The 15,070-nt window shown below is 43.4% G+C and overlaps 1 pseudogene; it reads right to left on the reverse strand.

Annotated features, from left to right (window-relative positions):
* Positions 1 to 2,777: 2,777 nt before the first annotated feature.
* Positions 2,778 to 14,755, reverse strand: LOC130863958 (acylcarnitine hydrolase-like; annotated as a pseudogene).
* Positions 14,756 to 15,070: the final 315 nt, after the last annotated feature.

Consider the following 15,070-nt stretch of genomic DNA (forward strand, 5'->3'; position numbering starts at 1 on the left):
CATTGCTCCAGCCCCTTTTTGGTTTTTTGAGAAGTATTTCTATGTAGCCCTGGCTGGCCTAAAAACTAGTCTTCCTGTCTCAGGCTGCAACATGCTAGACAAACAGACATGTATCATCATACCTAGACACATAGACATTTATCATCATAGCTAGACATACAGGCATTTATCACCATACCTAGACACACAGGCATTATCATCATACCTAGCTAAAATGCTCTCTCTCTCTTTCCACCCATGAGTCCTGGGTATTAATTTAGTTCCCCAGTCTGTGCAGCATTTGCTGGCCTGAAAGGTTTTTATCTTTTTTGAAGTTATTTAAATGTATGTACATACACATAGTACATACATATATCAATATAAAATTTAAAAATCTTATGTATCGCCTGCATGTATATACATGTACCACGTATGTGCCTAGTGCACAGAGGACAGAAGAGGGATCAGATCCCCAGGAACTGAAGTTAGACAGTTGTGAGCCCCAGTGTTGGTGCTAGGATCAAATGTGAGTTCTCGAGTTCTCTGGAAGAGTGGCCAGAGCTGTCTTTTGAGGCAGGGTTTCTCTGTGTAGCCATGGCTGTCCTGAACCTCACTCTGTAGACCAGGTTGGCCTCTGCCTCTCAGGTGCTATTTTCTGCATCTCAGTGGAGGGAGGTGAAGTGGGGAAGCAGGGTGTGAGGGCCCTGTGTTCTAGCTGCTGCTTCCTCCGGTATGGTAGGTTCCCTGTGGGTATCGGCCCCTCAGCTGGCACTACGGGCTCAGTGGTCTCTCATAATCCCCACAGGTGCACACAGTTTTGATGCATGTGCGCACACACTAAACTGACATCTCGGTCTTCTAGTGATAATCTGGTCAAGTCACATAAAGCCGACATTGGTATCATCTCCTCCATGCCCTGACTACTTGGTAACTGCGTGAAGGAGTACTGGACGCTGTAAGAACAATGAGCAGTCGATGTAAATGAACTATCCTTTAACAGAAGGACTCTTCTGAGTTTGAGTAATACACCGCAGTTATGTAAATGATCCTCCTTTCCCCAGGAAGATGCACACTTTACACAGCAAATGTTAGTCAGAGGTGGACCCAAATGAGAGGTGCGGTGTGGATGCATGATACTGAATTTCCTGGATGAAGAGCTTTTTAGTTTTGGGGGATAAAGTTAAAAATTTAATTGTAAAATACTTATATTCAAGGAAATCCAATTCACTAAGATGTCCAAGTGGAAAGGCACACTCCCCTCCTCTGTCACATGCTGCTCACACAGGGTTTCATGCGGAATGAGATCTCTGTCCATGCAGTTTCACTTCAGTTACCAGCTACAGGGGCCTCATGGTGTGTTTGTTACAGCAACAGATAAAAATATGCTATGATGTCCATGATTTTAGATTTGTCCCAGTAACTGATTATTTTTGAAGTGAAGCCATTGAGTGGTCTTAGGGAGCTCTAATACATGGTAATGTGAGGTGATTGATCTCCTTGCTAGGAAGAGTTAAATTGTGGTGCCAGAAATGGAGTGAATTTGTAATTATTTTGGTTGAAATCAAGGGCCAAAGCCTCCATCTATTCTCAGACAACTCCTGAGCCTGTGTGTAAGGCCCAGGGACCCTGATGTTTCCTGTAGAAGGAACAGGAGTGGATGAGACAGAAGAGGGTGGGATCCACATTTGTGCTCTCCTATGACTTGTTTTTTTTTAATTGATTTTTATTCAGCTCTACAGTTTTCTCTGTTCTCCTCCCACCCTCTCCCCCCCCCTTCAACCCTTCCCCAAGGTCCCCATGCTCCCAATTTACTCAAGAGATCTTGTCTTTTTCTACTTCCCATGTAGATTATATCTATGTAAGTCTCTCTTAGTGTGCTCATTGTAGTCTAAGTTCTTTGGGATTGTGGTTTGTAGGCTGCCTTTTTTTTTTTTTTGCTTTATGTTTAAAAACCACCTTTGAATGAGTACATGTGATAATTGTCTTTCTGTGTCTGGGTTACCTCACTCAAAATAATGTTTTCTAGCTCCATCCATTTGCCTGCAAAATTCAAGATGTGAAATCTTTGGAGCCAGAGGCCTAACTCTCACCACAGAGCAAATCTGATGGCATTTGACCTTGGATTTCTTGGTTTATAAACATATATAATATTTTTTGCTATTTGTATGTTATCCAGATTATAATTTGTTTAGAGATGTTGGTCTTACTGTGTTGCTCAGGCTGACCCAAAACTGTGGGAATCATTTAATCTTTCTGCCTAGGTCTCTGATAGGCAGGACCCACAGATACCTATTACAGAGCTCAGCTTGTAATTTGTGGGCTTTTGGAACCTGACTGAACACATGAAAACAATAGGTAGGACTTTGGCTATTAGGTTTCTTTATTGGCTACTTACAAATAAGAAGACATGAGACTTGCTGAGAGAACATAGGATTTTGACAGTCCACTCCCATATAATAAATATTTCCAAAGCTTCAGTTTCATCTGAAGACTGTCTGGGGCTTGGAGAAGAGGAGAGAGGATGAGAGCAGATGAAGAAAGGAAGGAAAGGGCGTTGTCCCAGGGGACAGTGAAAGAAGATTGGGGCACTTAGGGGTCACACATCTACAGTCATGGGAGCATTCACGGAGTCTCATAAAAGGTGTCCCAGCATGTTGAGGAACGAGTGACACACCAAGGGTTTGTCATACACACAGACCAAATGGACAATTGTAGCGGTGAGGGATGGGGATGTGACTGTCAGACTCTAACCGGGATTCTCTAAGAACGTTAGGCTGACCCCATGTATATTCAGCCCTTCACACCATTCCTCTCACAGGGTACTTCTCTTTGTAATTATCCTGAGACCCCTTTAGCTCCTGGATCTTCTGGGGCAGAGTCTGGGTCCAGAACTGCAGCCTTCTGGCCTTCAGGGCTCGGCCCAGAGCAGGCTGGATGTCCAGCTGCAGGTACTTCTCATCATCGTCCATCACGGGCCAGTCGGGTAGACCCTCGCTGTTGGGGTTCCTGTGGATATGCAGGCATCAGGGAATGGTAAGGTTATTCTCATCATTGTGATCCCCCAATTTGTGTCAGGGTAGTAGACTAATTGGGCCAATAGTTGAGGGGACTGATGGGGCACGTGTCCTTATACAGGGATACAGTGTCACCTTCTAGTGTCTGCTCCATGTGGGGCAAGACTACCTGGACAATTTTGGGTCTCCCACTGAAAGGCAAAATCTAAAGAACTATACCATAGCTCCTGTCAGGTCATTGCAGTGTGACCAGCAACCAATACACGATGTACCTAAGTGTGCCTTGGGGTGAGGAGGACTCTATCACTTGATCCATGCATGCTAATGAAGTCATCAACCACCAATGGAGCCCTAGATAGGGACCTACCACTGAGGAGGTTGAGGGAGGGGTGTGCTCTCACCCATGTCGTGCAAAGTTGGTCCAGTACTTCATCATTCTCCTGCTCAGCAGCTCCTCCTCCTCAGTGAAGTCAGCTGTAGCCATGGGGAAGACAGAGGTTCAGGTCCCAGCCACCCCATGCAGCTGCCTATTCGTGCTCCACAATCACCATCCTTCCTGTAGCCTGACCTTGAACTCTAGGCCTCTTTCCCTCCTTCACCACCAAGGATCCAAGAGTCACCCACACCTCTAATTGAATGCCTCCAGGTTCAGTTCTGCTCAGTGTGTCCTTGTTCCATCTAACATAGGTGTGGTGGTTCAAATGATATGACTCATATAGACTCATATATTTGAGTGTGTGGTCCACAGTTAGTGAAAATGTTTGGGAAGAATTAGGAGGGATGGCCTTGTTGGAGGAGGTGTATCACTGGAAGATGGCTTTGAGGTTTAAAAGTCCAGTCTGGTCCAGTTAGCTCTCTCTCTACCTTGTGTTTGTAGATCAGAATGTAAGCTTTAGTTAGCTATTGTTCCAGTGCCTTGCCTGCCTGCATGCTGCTATTCTCCCATCCCTGATGGTCATAGACTCTAACTAACCCTTTGAAACTCTAAGTCCCAATAAACCCTTTCTTCTATAAGCCGACTTGGTCATAGTATCTCATTGCAGTAATATAAAAGTAATTAAGACAATAGATTATATTTGGAAGGGTCCAGATTCTAACTGGGTATAGCTTTTTGGGGATGGAAAAGGTGCTTACTTGATTATGTCCTCTCCCAGAGCCTTGATTTTCTTAACTGGACTGAGAGCTCAGTTGCCCATCAAGTACCCACTTGTGACCCCATCCAGCTCATGAAATACAAGAAAGACTCACGTTTTATGCCCCAGTGGGAGGACCCAAAAACGAAGGGAATCTCATCACCATGGTCAGCTTTCACATAGCCTGGCCTCGTATCTTTTTCGTAGCTGGGCACATGACGGAATTCATAAAAGTAGACAGGGGCACGAGAGCCTAGAGGTATGGACACATGGTTACATAGTATTCTCTCACCTTAACTTTCCTGCCTAACCATTATTGATAAGTTATGTTGGTGTACAGTTATCTGGTGTTATAATTGTCAAGTGAATGGCCCCAGGTTGGAGCACTATTTATGGGAAAGCCGTTGGCTAAACAGTGACCCTGGCCTTCCCAGCTGAGTAGTTTTGGCAAATCAATGAATTATCAGCAACCTGTTTCCTTGTCTGTATCTGGATAAGATATCAGTCCCCTCTCTTACACTAGAGTGAAGAAATACTGATGTAATGGTCCCGGGGTTTGGTACCAGAGATGTGATCCAGACATGAGTGGGGACCTGGACACTATTAAGCTCATCCGGGACCCATGGCTCTGAGCTCCTCCCAACTAGGCCTCATCACAGATGTACTCACATTGAAACTTTGCTACTTGTAGTGAAGGCATAACGAACAAGAAGTCTGCTATCATTTCCTTGTACTGTATTTGGAGGGTCTGGGCATCTTCAGTGTTGTTCATATACTCTTCCATTAGCAGGTCACTACACTCAGGAGGTAACATCTACACCAGGGAATCAGGAAGAATGAGTTTAGGCAGGTTCTTGTTTTGATAGGCAGCAGCCTCAGTGTGGAGAATGTGGCCAGGGATAAGATAAGGTATAGAGGGAAAGGTATAAGCTCTGAGGTGAGCCCTCCACAGACCACACACACAAGATCTTTGTTTGCAGGCATGCTGTCTGAGAAGGATACATAGTGGCTCTTTCTATTGGAGGCAGTACTTAAGGTGACTTACTATGTGTATTGCTGTGTTCTTTAAAATAGCCGGCAGGGTCTCTCTGGTTATCTCCTTTATTATTTGATCAGTGCCCAACATCTGCATGAGGGAGAGGACAGTTTTCAGTATATGGTCAGCGGGATATGGACCAAGTTTCTCTGCTCACCTTATGTGCCCCCAGACTTCCAGAGAATTGGAACTGAGCCTCACCACAGGGAGAAGCCAGCCATACTCATCATTGTTGACACCAATGATGCTGGGGACAGGGCGAAAATCCACAGCAGCCAACAACTCTTGGGGATGCCTGGGGAAGAACTCTCCATCCACCACAGCAGGGATAGACTGGAAGACCTGAGGGACATGCAAGGGACATGGAGGTCAATTTTGATGTCCGCTGAGAAACCCTGCCCCCAATTAATTGTCTCAAGGTGTTTCTCGACGCCTGATAAAGATTCTACATATGTTAGGATATTTGGTATTCATTTTACACACATGATTAAGAAGATGCCAAATCATGGAGCAGAGGTAACTTGTTTAAAGTACTAAGGACGGACTCTCCCACATCCCACTGACCAGGTCCTCCAAGTCACACAACTCTCCCAACCTTGTTTATAGCCAGAATCTCCTCTCCACTCTTGTTTCTCAGACAGTGCACCAGGGTCTCTGAGTCCACAGTCTCACAACCAGATAAGCTGGCCACTTTCTGTAAAGGGATCAGGCAGGAGTTGACTCATCCTTTCAGGCAAGTAGAAGAGTTTTCCCAACCCCAGTTGATTGTCATTGTGCCCAAATATCACATTGTACTTTGTTCTGGTGAAATAAAGTATGAAATTCCCATTTTGTGTTGCTCAGATGTGACAGCCAGAGAGGTCATTCTACCTAAAGACTTTAAAAAGTAAGCTATGTGTGTTTGTTCACAAGTGTGTGTGACTTCAGAAGTGCCTGTACCATGGTTTCCATGCAAAGATTAGAGGACAACATCTGGTGCTACTCCTCACTTCCCATCTTGTTTGAGAAATGATCTTTCATTATTTTTTCCTTTCTACAAGAGTTCATCTTATTTGTGACCTTTCAGGGATTTTCTGGTCTCTGCCTCCTATCTCATCCTATGAATACCAGGATCACATACTTGTTACCACATGCAGCTTTTTGTGGTTTCTGGGGGAATTTGATCTCAGTCCTTATGTTTTTACCTATTGAGCCATATCTCCATCCCATACGTATTTGTTTCTGAACATGATGGACACTACAAGGTACTTATGCATGGTTATTACACCCAGCCTGTATAGAAAGAAGTGGATTCTAACCTTTGAATCTCTCAGAAAGTATTGAAAGAAGCTATTTCCCACACTTCTCATTTTCCCAATTGAGAAAACAGAGTACCAGAGGGTGGATCCTGAGGCTGCAGGGTCATCAATGGCTGAAGTGACTCACTGTGTAGACCACCTCAGAGGTGTTAGAGATCAGGTCAGCCACCAGGGCCACCCCACTCTCCATGATGGCTCTGTGGAAGAGTCCCTTTGACATGGGGGACACAACTTGTGAAGACACACTTGCACCACCTGCAGACTGTCCAAAGATGGTGACAAGGTCAGGGTTGCCTCCAAAGTAGGCAATGTTCTGCTGAACCCAGCTCAGGGCAGCCACTTGGTCCAGATAGCCCCAGTTCCCTCTGGCGTGCTCATCTCCAGTGCTGTGAAGACGCAGAGAAGGAATCACAGGGCTGTCTTACTTATCTTCATCCCCTATTGCACAGTGTAGGCCATCTCTACACTCACCTGAAGAAGCCTAGAAGACCCAGGCGGTACTGGATAGTGACCACCACCACATCCTCCTTGGCTGAGAGTGTGGATCCATCGAATGAGGAAGCCATACCGAAACCAGTGCACCACCATGGATCCATACCATTACCTGTGGAAATCAAGTCAGATGCCAGGAGGTTCCCACCCAGCTCAAGCTCCACCTGGGGTGTCTTCTACTTTACCTAATGCTTTGGCTCAGTGTACTTAGACACACAGACAAGACTCCTCAGGAATTTCTCACCTGGACCACAGACAGGGCTCTAGTACCATCAGGATACTTGCTAGTCTCTCTCCTTCTCTAAGGACCCAAGCCTGAATTTATGGAGTAATAACATCCCCTACTCTCAGATGCCTATGAAATAGAATAAAAAGGGGGTATATTAATCAGTAACTCTCCTGATTGTTAATAAAAATCATTGGCACATAGATGATCATGGTGATGTATACCTTTAATACCAGAGCTCTGGGACCAGGTAGTCTGCCTGTGGACCTTCCCCACTCTCTGTTCCCCCAGACCCAATTCTCAGGGTCACCCCTAGCACTGCAACAGACCATCTCCCCCCAGCATTCCCAGTGAACACACCAGCTGAGCAGGCAGAAGATTTTCTAAAAATCCAGAGAGGATTTATGTAACAAAACACACACCAAACAAAGAGAAACCCAGAAATCAACACCTAGACCTCTAACCACCCAAACCCAGATGGCTAGATGCCACCATAAGAACACAATAAATAACAGCTAGGTCAATGTGTCTCCAATAGAACCCAGCTATCCTACCACAGCAGGTTCTAAATATTCCAACAGAGCTGAAAAAAGACCTTAATATGAAGATGAAAGAGGTCCTGAGAGAGCAAATGAATAAATCCCTTAAAGAAAGTAAAGAAAAAAAACAATTGAAGGAAAGAAATAAAACTGTTCAAGACCTTAAAAATGGGTATAGAAACAATAAACAAAATGCCAACTGAGGGAATCCTGAAAGTGAAAAGTTTAGGAATATGAGCAGGAACTACAGAGGAAAGCTTCACCAACAGAATATAAAAGATAGGAAGAGAGAATGTCAGACTTTGAAGATACAATAGAAGAAATAATTACATTGGTGAAAGAATATGTTAAATCTTAAAAATTCCTGACACAAAACATCCAAGAAATTTAGGACACTATGAAAAGAGCAAATCTATGAATAATATAAATAGAGGAAGGAGAAGAATACCAAATAGTTCAAAAGCCTAGAAAATATCTTCAACAAAACCATGGAAGAAAAATTTTCCTAACTTAAAAAACAAAATGCTTATATAGTTACAAGAAGCATACAGAACACCAAATAAATTGGACCAGAAAAGTCCCCTCAGCATATAATAATCAAAACACTTAACATACAGAACAAAGAAAGAGTATTAAAAGCTTCAAGGGAGAAGGCCAACTAACATATAAGGCAGACCTATTAGACTTACACCTGACTTCTCAATGGAGACTCTAAAATAAAGGAGCTCTTAGACAGATGTGCTAGAGATTCTTTTTTTTTTTTTTTTTTTTTTTTTAGTTTTTCGAGGCAGGGTTTCTCTGTAGCTTTGGAGCCTCTCCTGGCACTACCTCTTGTAGACCAGGCTGGCCTCGAACTCTCAGAGATCCATCTGCCTCTGCCTCCCGAGTGCTGGGATTAAAGTCGTGCACCACCACTGCCCGGCTGTGCTAGAGATTCTAAGAGACCACAGGTGCCAGCCAAGATTACCATACCCAGCAAAACTTTCAATCATCTTAAGACATTCCATGATACAATCAAATTTAAACAATATCTATATACAAATCAGCCCTAAAGAAGGTACTAGAAGGAAAATTCTAAACTAAGGTTAATTACACAAATGGAAACATAGGAAATAAATAATCTTACACCAGCAAAACCCAAAGAATGGAAGTACATTCACACCACCACCAACAATAACAGCAGCAAAATAACAGGAATTAACAAACATTGATCACTGATATCTCTCAATATCAATGACTCAATTCTCCAATAAAAAGACACAAATTAACGGTTGGCTACCAACACAGGATCAATCCTTCTGCTGCATACAAGAAATACACTTCAAAATCAGGGGTAGACATTAGCTCAAGGTAAAGGGTTGGAAAAAGATATTCTAAACAAACAAACCTAACAAGCAATCTTGTGTATGTAGTGATGAGGCAAGCAGGTCTGCTTTTCATCCTGCCCGGATCCCACATGGCTAGCTTAGCCCCAGAATAATTTCACAGAAACTGTATTCATTTAAACACTGCCTGGCCCATTAGTTTTAGCCTCTTATTGGCTAATTCTCACATCTTGCTTTAACCCATATTTAGTAATCTGTGTAGCACCATGAGGTGGTGGCTTACTGGGAAAGATTTATATGTCTGACCTGGCGGCTGGCTTCATGGCATCTGCCTGACTCTGCTTCTTTCTCCCAGCATCCTGTTCTGTCTACTCTGCCTATCTAAGCTGCTGTCCTGTCAAAAGTCAAGGCAGTTTCTTTATTAACCAATGAAAGCAACACATAGACAGATGAACCTCCTACATCATGTATATTCATTTTAATATCTAATAAAATTAACCAAAAGAGGTGGGGAAGGATACTACATATTCACCACAAGAAAAAATGCACCAAGATGACATTTCAATTCGTAACATTGATCCCAAACACAAGGGCACCCATTTTTGTAAAAGAAATATTTTTAGACCTTAAATCACATCTTTACTCTCACACACTGATAGTGGGAGACTTCAATACCCCATTCTCACCAATGGACAGGCCATCCAGACAGAAACTAAACAGAGAAATACTAGAGCTAACTGACTTTATCAGAGAAATTAATCTAAGAGATAGTTACATAATAATCTACTCAAACATAAAAGAATCTACCTTTGTCTCAGCACCTCACAGATTTTTTCTGAAAATTGACCAAATATTTGGTCACAAAGCAACTCTCTAATGATACAAGAAAATTGAGGCACTTTCCTGTATTTTATTAGATAATTGCATACTAAACCAGGATATCAACAAGAATAGAAACAAGAGAAAGCTTATAAACTCACAGAAACTGAGCAACTCTTTACTGAATGAAAAATGGGTCAAGACAGAAATAAAGAAAGAAATTAAAGACTTTCTAAAATTCAATGAAAATGAATACACAGCGCACCCAAACTTATGGGACACAATGAAGATGGTGCTAAAAGGAAAGTTCACAGCATTAAGTGCCCACAATAAAAAAATTGGAGAGAGCTCATACTAGCAACTTAACAGCACACCTGAAAGTTCTAGAACATAAAGAAGTAAGTGCACCTAAGAGGAAAAGATCAGGAAATAATCAAACTGCAGAAATTAATTAAATATAAACAAAAAGAACAGTATAAAGAATCAATGAAATAAAGTGTTGGTTTTTTTGAGAAAATCAACAAAATAAACAATCCCTTAATCAAACTACCTAAAAGACAGAAAGAGAATATCCGAATTAATAAAATCAAAATAACCAAATCAATAAAAGTGAAAAGGGGACCATAACAGCAGACACCAAGGAAATCCTGAGACTCATAAGGACATGCTTTCAAAACCTGTACTCCACCATTTAGAAAATAAATGAATAATTTTCTCAATAGGTATCACTTACCAAAGTTAAATCATGATCAGATAAACAATTTAAATATACCTATAACACCCAGTAAAATAGAAGTAGTCATTAAAAGTTTTGCAACTAAAAAAAAGAAAGCCCAGGTCCTGATGGCTTTTATTGTAGAATTATACCAAACTTTTAAAGAAGAGTTAATATATGAGAGAGGATCTATTTTCAATTAAAAAAATTACCATACCTCTGGAGGCAGAGATCAAAGATCTCTGTGAGTTTGAAGCCAGCCTTGTCTACATAGTGAGTTCTAGGTCAGCCAGGGTTATATATATATATATATAGAAAGAGAGAGAGAGAGAGAGAGAGAGAGAGAGAGAGACTTCCTCAAAACAAGAAAAAAAAAACATTGACACAATGGATAGCCCATTCCAGTAAATTTGCAAGAGCTCAGGATTTAGTTCTCAGGCCTCTGGTAGGTAGTGTGAAACCTGAGTTGATCAAGGAGCCATAGCCACTGACTTCCCAGAGTCTTTAGGTCTCTGTGTCCCATACCTAGGGTTTAGCTGCATGCCATGGAAGAGAAGATCTTCCTGGACACCTGACAGGGAAGGCTTCTCATGAGGGTCACACATTGATTTTGCCCCTTTTAGTCATCCTGAAGAAATGCCCACCCCCAGATCTGAGTATGGGTTTCCACTCACAGTCAGGTTAGAGCCCTCATGGGCATGAGCTGGTGTGTAGATGTTGAGATACAGGCAGTCCTCAGATGTTGAGATGGAAGGCTCACTCAGTTTCATCATTGCCAGACTTCCTGCATTCACTGTAACAGGATTCTGTAGACACCTGGGGACAATGACCGTTATTCTAAGAGATGTGCAGTATTAAAAACAGACTCTTAGTTCATATTTTCTCTCAGCCACCAAAACCCCTCTTTTTTCTAAAATAAAAAGATTTATTTATTTATTATGTATACAACATTCTGCTTCCATGTATGCCTGCACACCAGAAGAGGGCACTAGATCTCATTATAGATGGCTGTTATCCACCATGTGGTTGCTGGGAATTAAACTCAGGACCTCTGGAAGATCAGTCAGTGCTCTAAACCTCTGAGCCATCTCTCCAGCCCCTAAAACCCCCCTTTCTGGCCTCATGATGCCCTGGTAACATGAGATCCCCTTCCAAAAATCTCTTCCAACTAAAGTAAAGGTCAGAGACTTTGGGAAAACTGGAATGGAGCTCAAACTTCTAGTGAGGCTGCCAGATGGGTCTTTGGATCCCAGTCTTCCTGATGATTAAATATTGATATTTCCATGAACTTCTGTGAAAACTATTGGTGTGTGAAATGACACCATTTCTTTTTGTACTCTCCAAGGCCTGGGTATTGGGTCCTGTACCCATATAGATGCTGTATTAATAAACAGGTGGTAGGACATCCTTCATCTTACATCCAGACTCTCAAGGAACTGCCTCTTGGCCAATGGTACCTGGACACCTATAGGTTGGTACGGTGATTGTGGAGGGTGATTTGCTAAGGAACCATCATCACTTTGGCCTTTCTCTGGCATCTGCAGCTTATCCCCATCACAGAGAGAATGCAGTAGAGGGCGGGAGATGGAGAAATCACCGCAGTCTGGCTCAGGTTCTAACCTCCTACTTATTTCAGGACCTGACATTTTCTAGGTCTCAGGAGGACTTACATGGCTGGGTAGGTGGTCCCATCCCTCACACCATTCCATGGTTCAGGAGGCTCAGGAGGTGCAAATCTCAGCTCTCCTAGAGGTGGCTTGGCAAAGGGAATTCCCAGGAAGATGTAGACTCCCTCTTTGGTGTCATTCAAGTGGATGAGACTCCCCTGCACCTGTCCCGTGTGGGTAGTCCTGACGGGGTTGGCTGAGTCTTCACCTGTAAGTGACATGCGATATCAAGGTTGGGTTTGCCCAACCATCTACCTCCACACTATGGCTGTTACTTCTTTCTTGCTAGCCTCAATTCATCCTTTTCCACGTACCCACCTCCCTGGCAACTTGTCTCCAGAGTACCATGTTCCAATGTGGAAGAATTTGGCAGACCTGCCATTTTCCATAAAAAGCAAAACTCTTCTGTACCTGATAAACATGGATTGCATGTTCGATGCTTCTTGGTGAGGTAACAAGTAGTCAAGGCAGCAGCCACTCTCAGGAAGTAGAAAGCGATTTGCCACCATCTTTCCAGTACTGGAAACTCACTCCTACATCCAGTGACACGCTCTCTACGGGACACTATGCCACATGCCAAAACTGTCCATATAGATCACTGAGGACGTGGGCCACTAGAATCTGTCATTGCTACAGCAACAGGCAAAACCTGCTGAAATGGATTTGCTAAGAGTCAGGCTACAGACAGGATGCTTCACCCCCAAGAATAGCTCTCCATAAAATCCCACATATTGGAGTGAGTGTACTTTCAGTGTGAAGGCAGGAAAATAGCTCAGAAGGGGCAGTTTGTGATAAATATGTTAAAAATAAAAAATTATGAATACATTTTACTTTTTCACTTTTAAATGAAACAGTTGAAGTTAGGCATTTTTCTAGACAAGGTTTCTTGGTGTTAAAGCTCTGACTTTCCTGGAACTTTCTTTGTAGACTAGGTTGGCCTCGAACTCTTAGAGATTTACCTGCCTCTGCCTCCCAAGTGCTGGGATTATAGGCGTGCACCCCCCCCCCCCCAGCTAAGCAGAGATTCTGATTTTATTTGGCATGTGGGGAAGGATAACACATCTCTCATTACACGTGTCGCCTTCTCAAGAGTTACTGTGTCTTTATAACAGCTGTACGTGCAAAAAGGAGGCCCATGAAAAGTAAAAATAAAGATGCAGAAAATTACTATATAATTAAATCTCAGATAATGTCATCTATATCATATTTAAAACCAAAAGTCACCATTGATGGGATTGCCATTTGACCGTTTATATGATACTTTAAATTCCTGACTTTGCTATGGTAAGAATTGCTGTCCAAGTTTACTTCCAGATGTCCTCCTCCTCCTGATTATTACTGATGCTGAAATTGCTGTGGTCTTCTGTTTTAACATTTCTACATTTACCACCCAACCAGACAGGTTCTTGCCGTGTAGCCCAGGCTGGCTTGCAGCTGAAAAGCCTTCCACTTTCTCTGCCTCATCTACAACACCATTTACAGGTGTGTGCCATTACACCAGCTCACTCCTATCTTATCTTGATGTCCCATGAATAAGCCTGGCCTGGCTGGTTCACAACTCTTTGCCCTCTTATAGTTATCAGTGATTCTGAACCCAGGATCCAAAGAAGAATGTTCAAATAAGCCAAGAGTGAGTTGGGCAGATTTTCCCATTCAGGAGTTCCTGGGGACATCTCAGAACCTGGACAACAGCAGGGAAGAGTCACAGTGTGCAGTCCTTATGGCCTCCTTAGGGTAAATCTGATTGAGGAGGCCTGGCAGGAGGTCAGAATGACTCATGCTTGAATGCTTTTGGGTAGGAGGCCTCATGGCTACACACTGACTCTGTGCACAGTACCCTCCTGGTTCACCTTCTCATAAGCCTGAAGACTTTCTGGCAGACAGGGAGCACATGCCCTTTGCCTCAGACTCCAAGTTGTACCTTTTCCAAAGGTCAGAAAATGGAAAAGGGAATTCAAGCCTCTCAGTTGGGCAACTGTTGTAGGGCTGGAGAACTGTATGACTGAGGGCCAGGAAAATTTCCCAGGATTGTTTGGAGTATACCCTGATGCTTCCCTCTCTCTGAGACGATGACCCATTTGGAGTTCAATGCTAGTAGGAAGGTGTAATTAATTTTATTATTAACGCATGGGTCAGAAGAGCTCCAGTCACAGAAAGGGGACATGGCCCGTCTGTCCTTCTGTCCCCAACACTCTTCCTTCTGACTTTCAGACCCAGGGCTTGGCAGAGTAGCCTTCTGTACTATTGAGTGTCCTCAGATATCACTGACTCTCTGGGCTACAGGGGCCATTTTTCCTCTCTGTCATCTTTACCTGCTCCTCCTCCCTTGCTACCTTCCCTACCACAGCCTCAGCCTCTGCCTCTGCCAAAATTGGCAACTCTGGCCCCCACCACCCACGTAAGGATTCTCACCATGCGTGCGGAGAAGAAACACAAGCCCACAGGCCACAGCAATTAACAGAAGTGCACAGGCTCCAGCAATCAGCCAACCACGACGTTTGCAGGACGGCATGATCAGCTCTGAGGACTGAGTCTGTGCTGCTATGGGATGCACTGTATGCAGAAAGCAGAATATGTGGGCTCTGCCTAGACAATTATTTGAACCCTAAGATTTATAGGCAGGACCTTGTTGGGCAGGGCAAAGTTGCGGGAGAGCTGTGACTAAGCGGAACTGATAGGAACCAGGGTCCAGAAGGTGGGGCAAACGCTCCTCTGCGATGTGAGTTCCCTTTTTAGTCTCATTGCAAGCCACAACATAGCTTCAGAAGCTAATTACTCTGATACCAGAAACCATCACCTTAAACCTGGGGTCACCATGTTTACTGTC

This window comes from Chionomys nivalis, chromosome 21, assembly GCF_950005125.1.
Source record: "Chionomys nivalis chromosome 21, mChiNiv1.1, whole genome shotgun sequence".
Lineage (NCBI taxonomy): Eukaryota > Metazoa > Chordata > Mammalia > Rodentia > Cricetidae > Chionomys > Chionomys nivalis.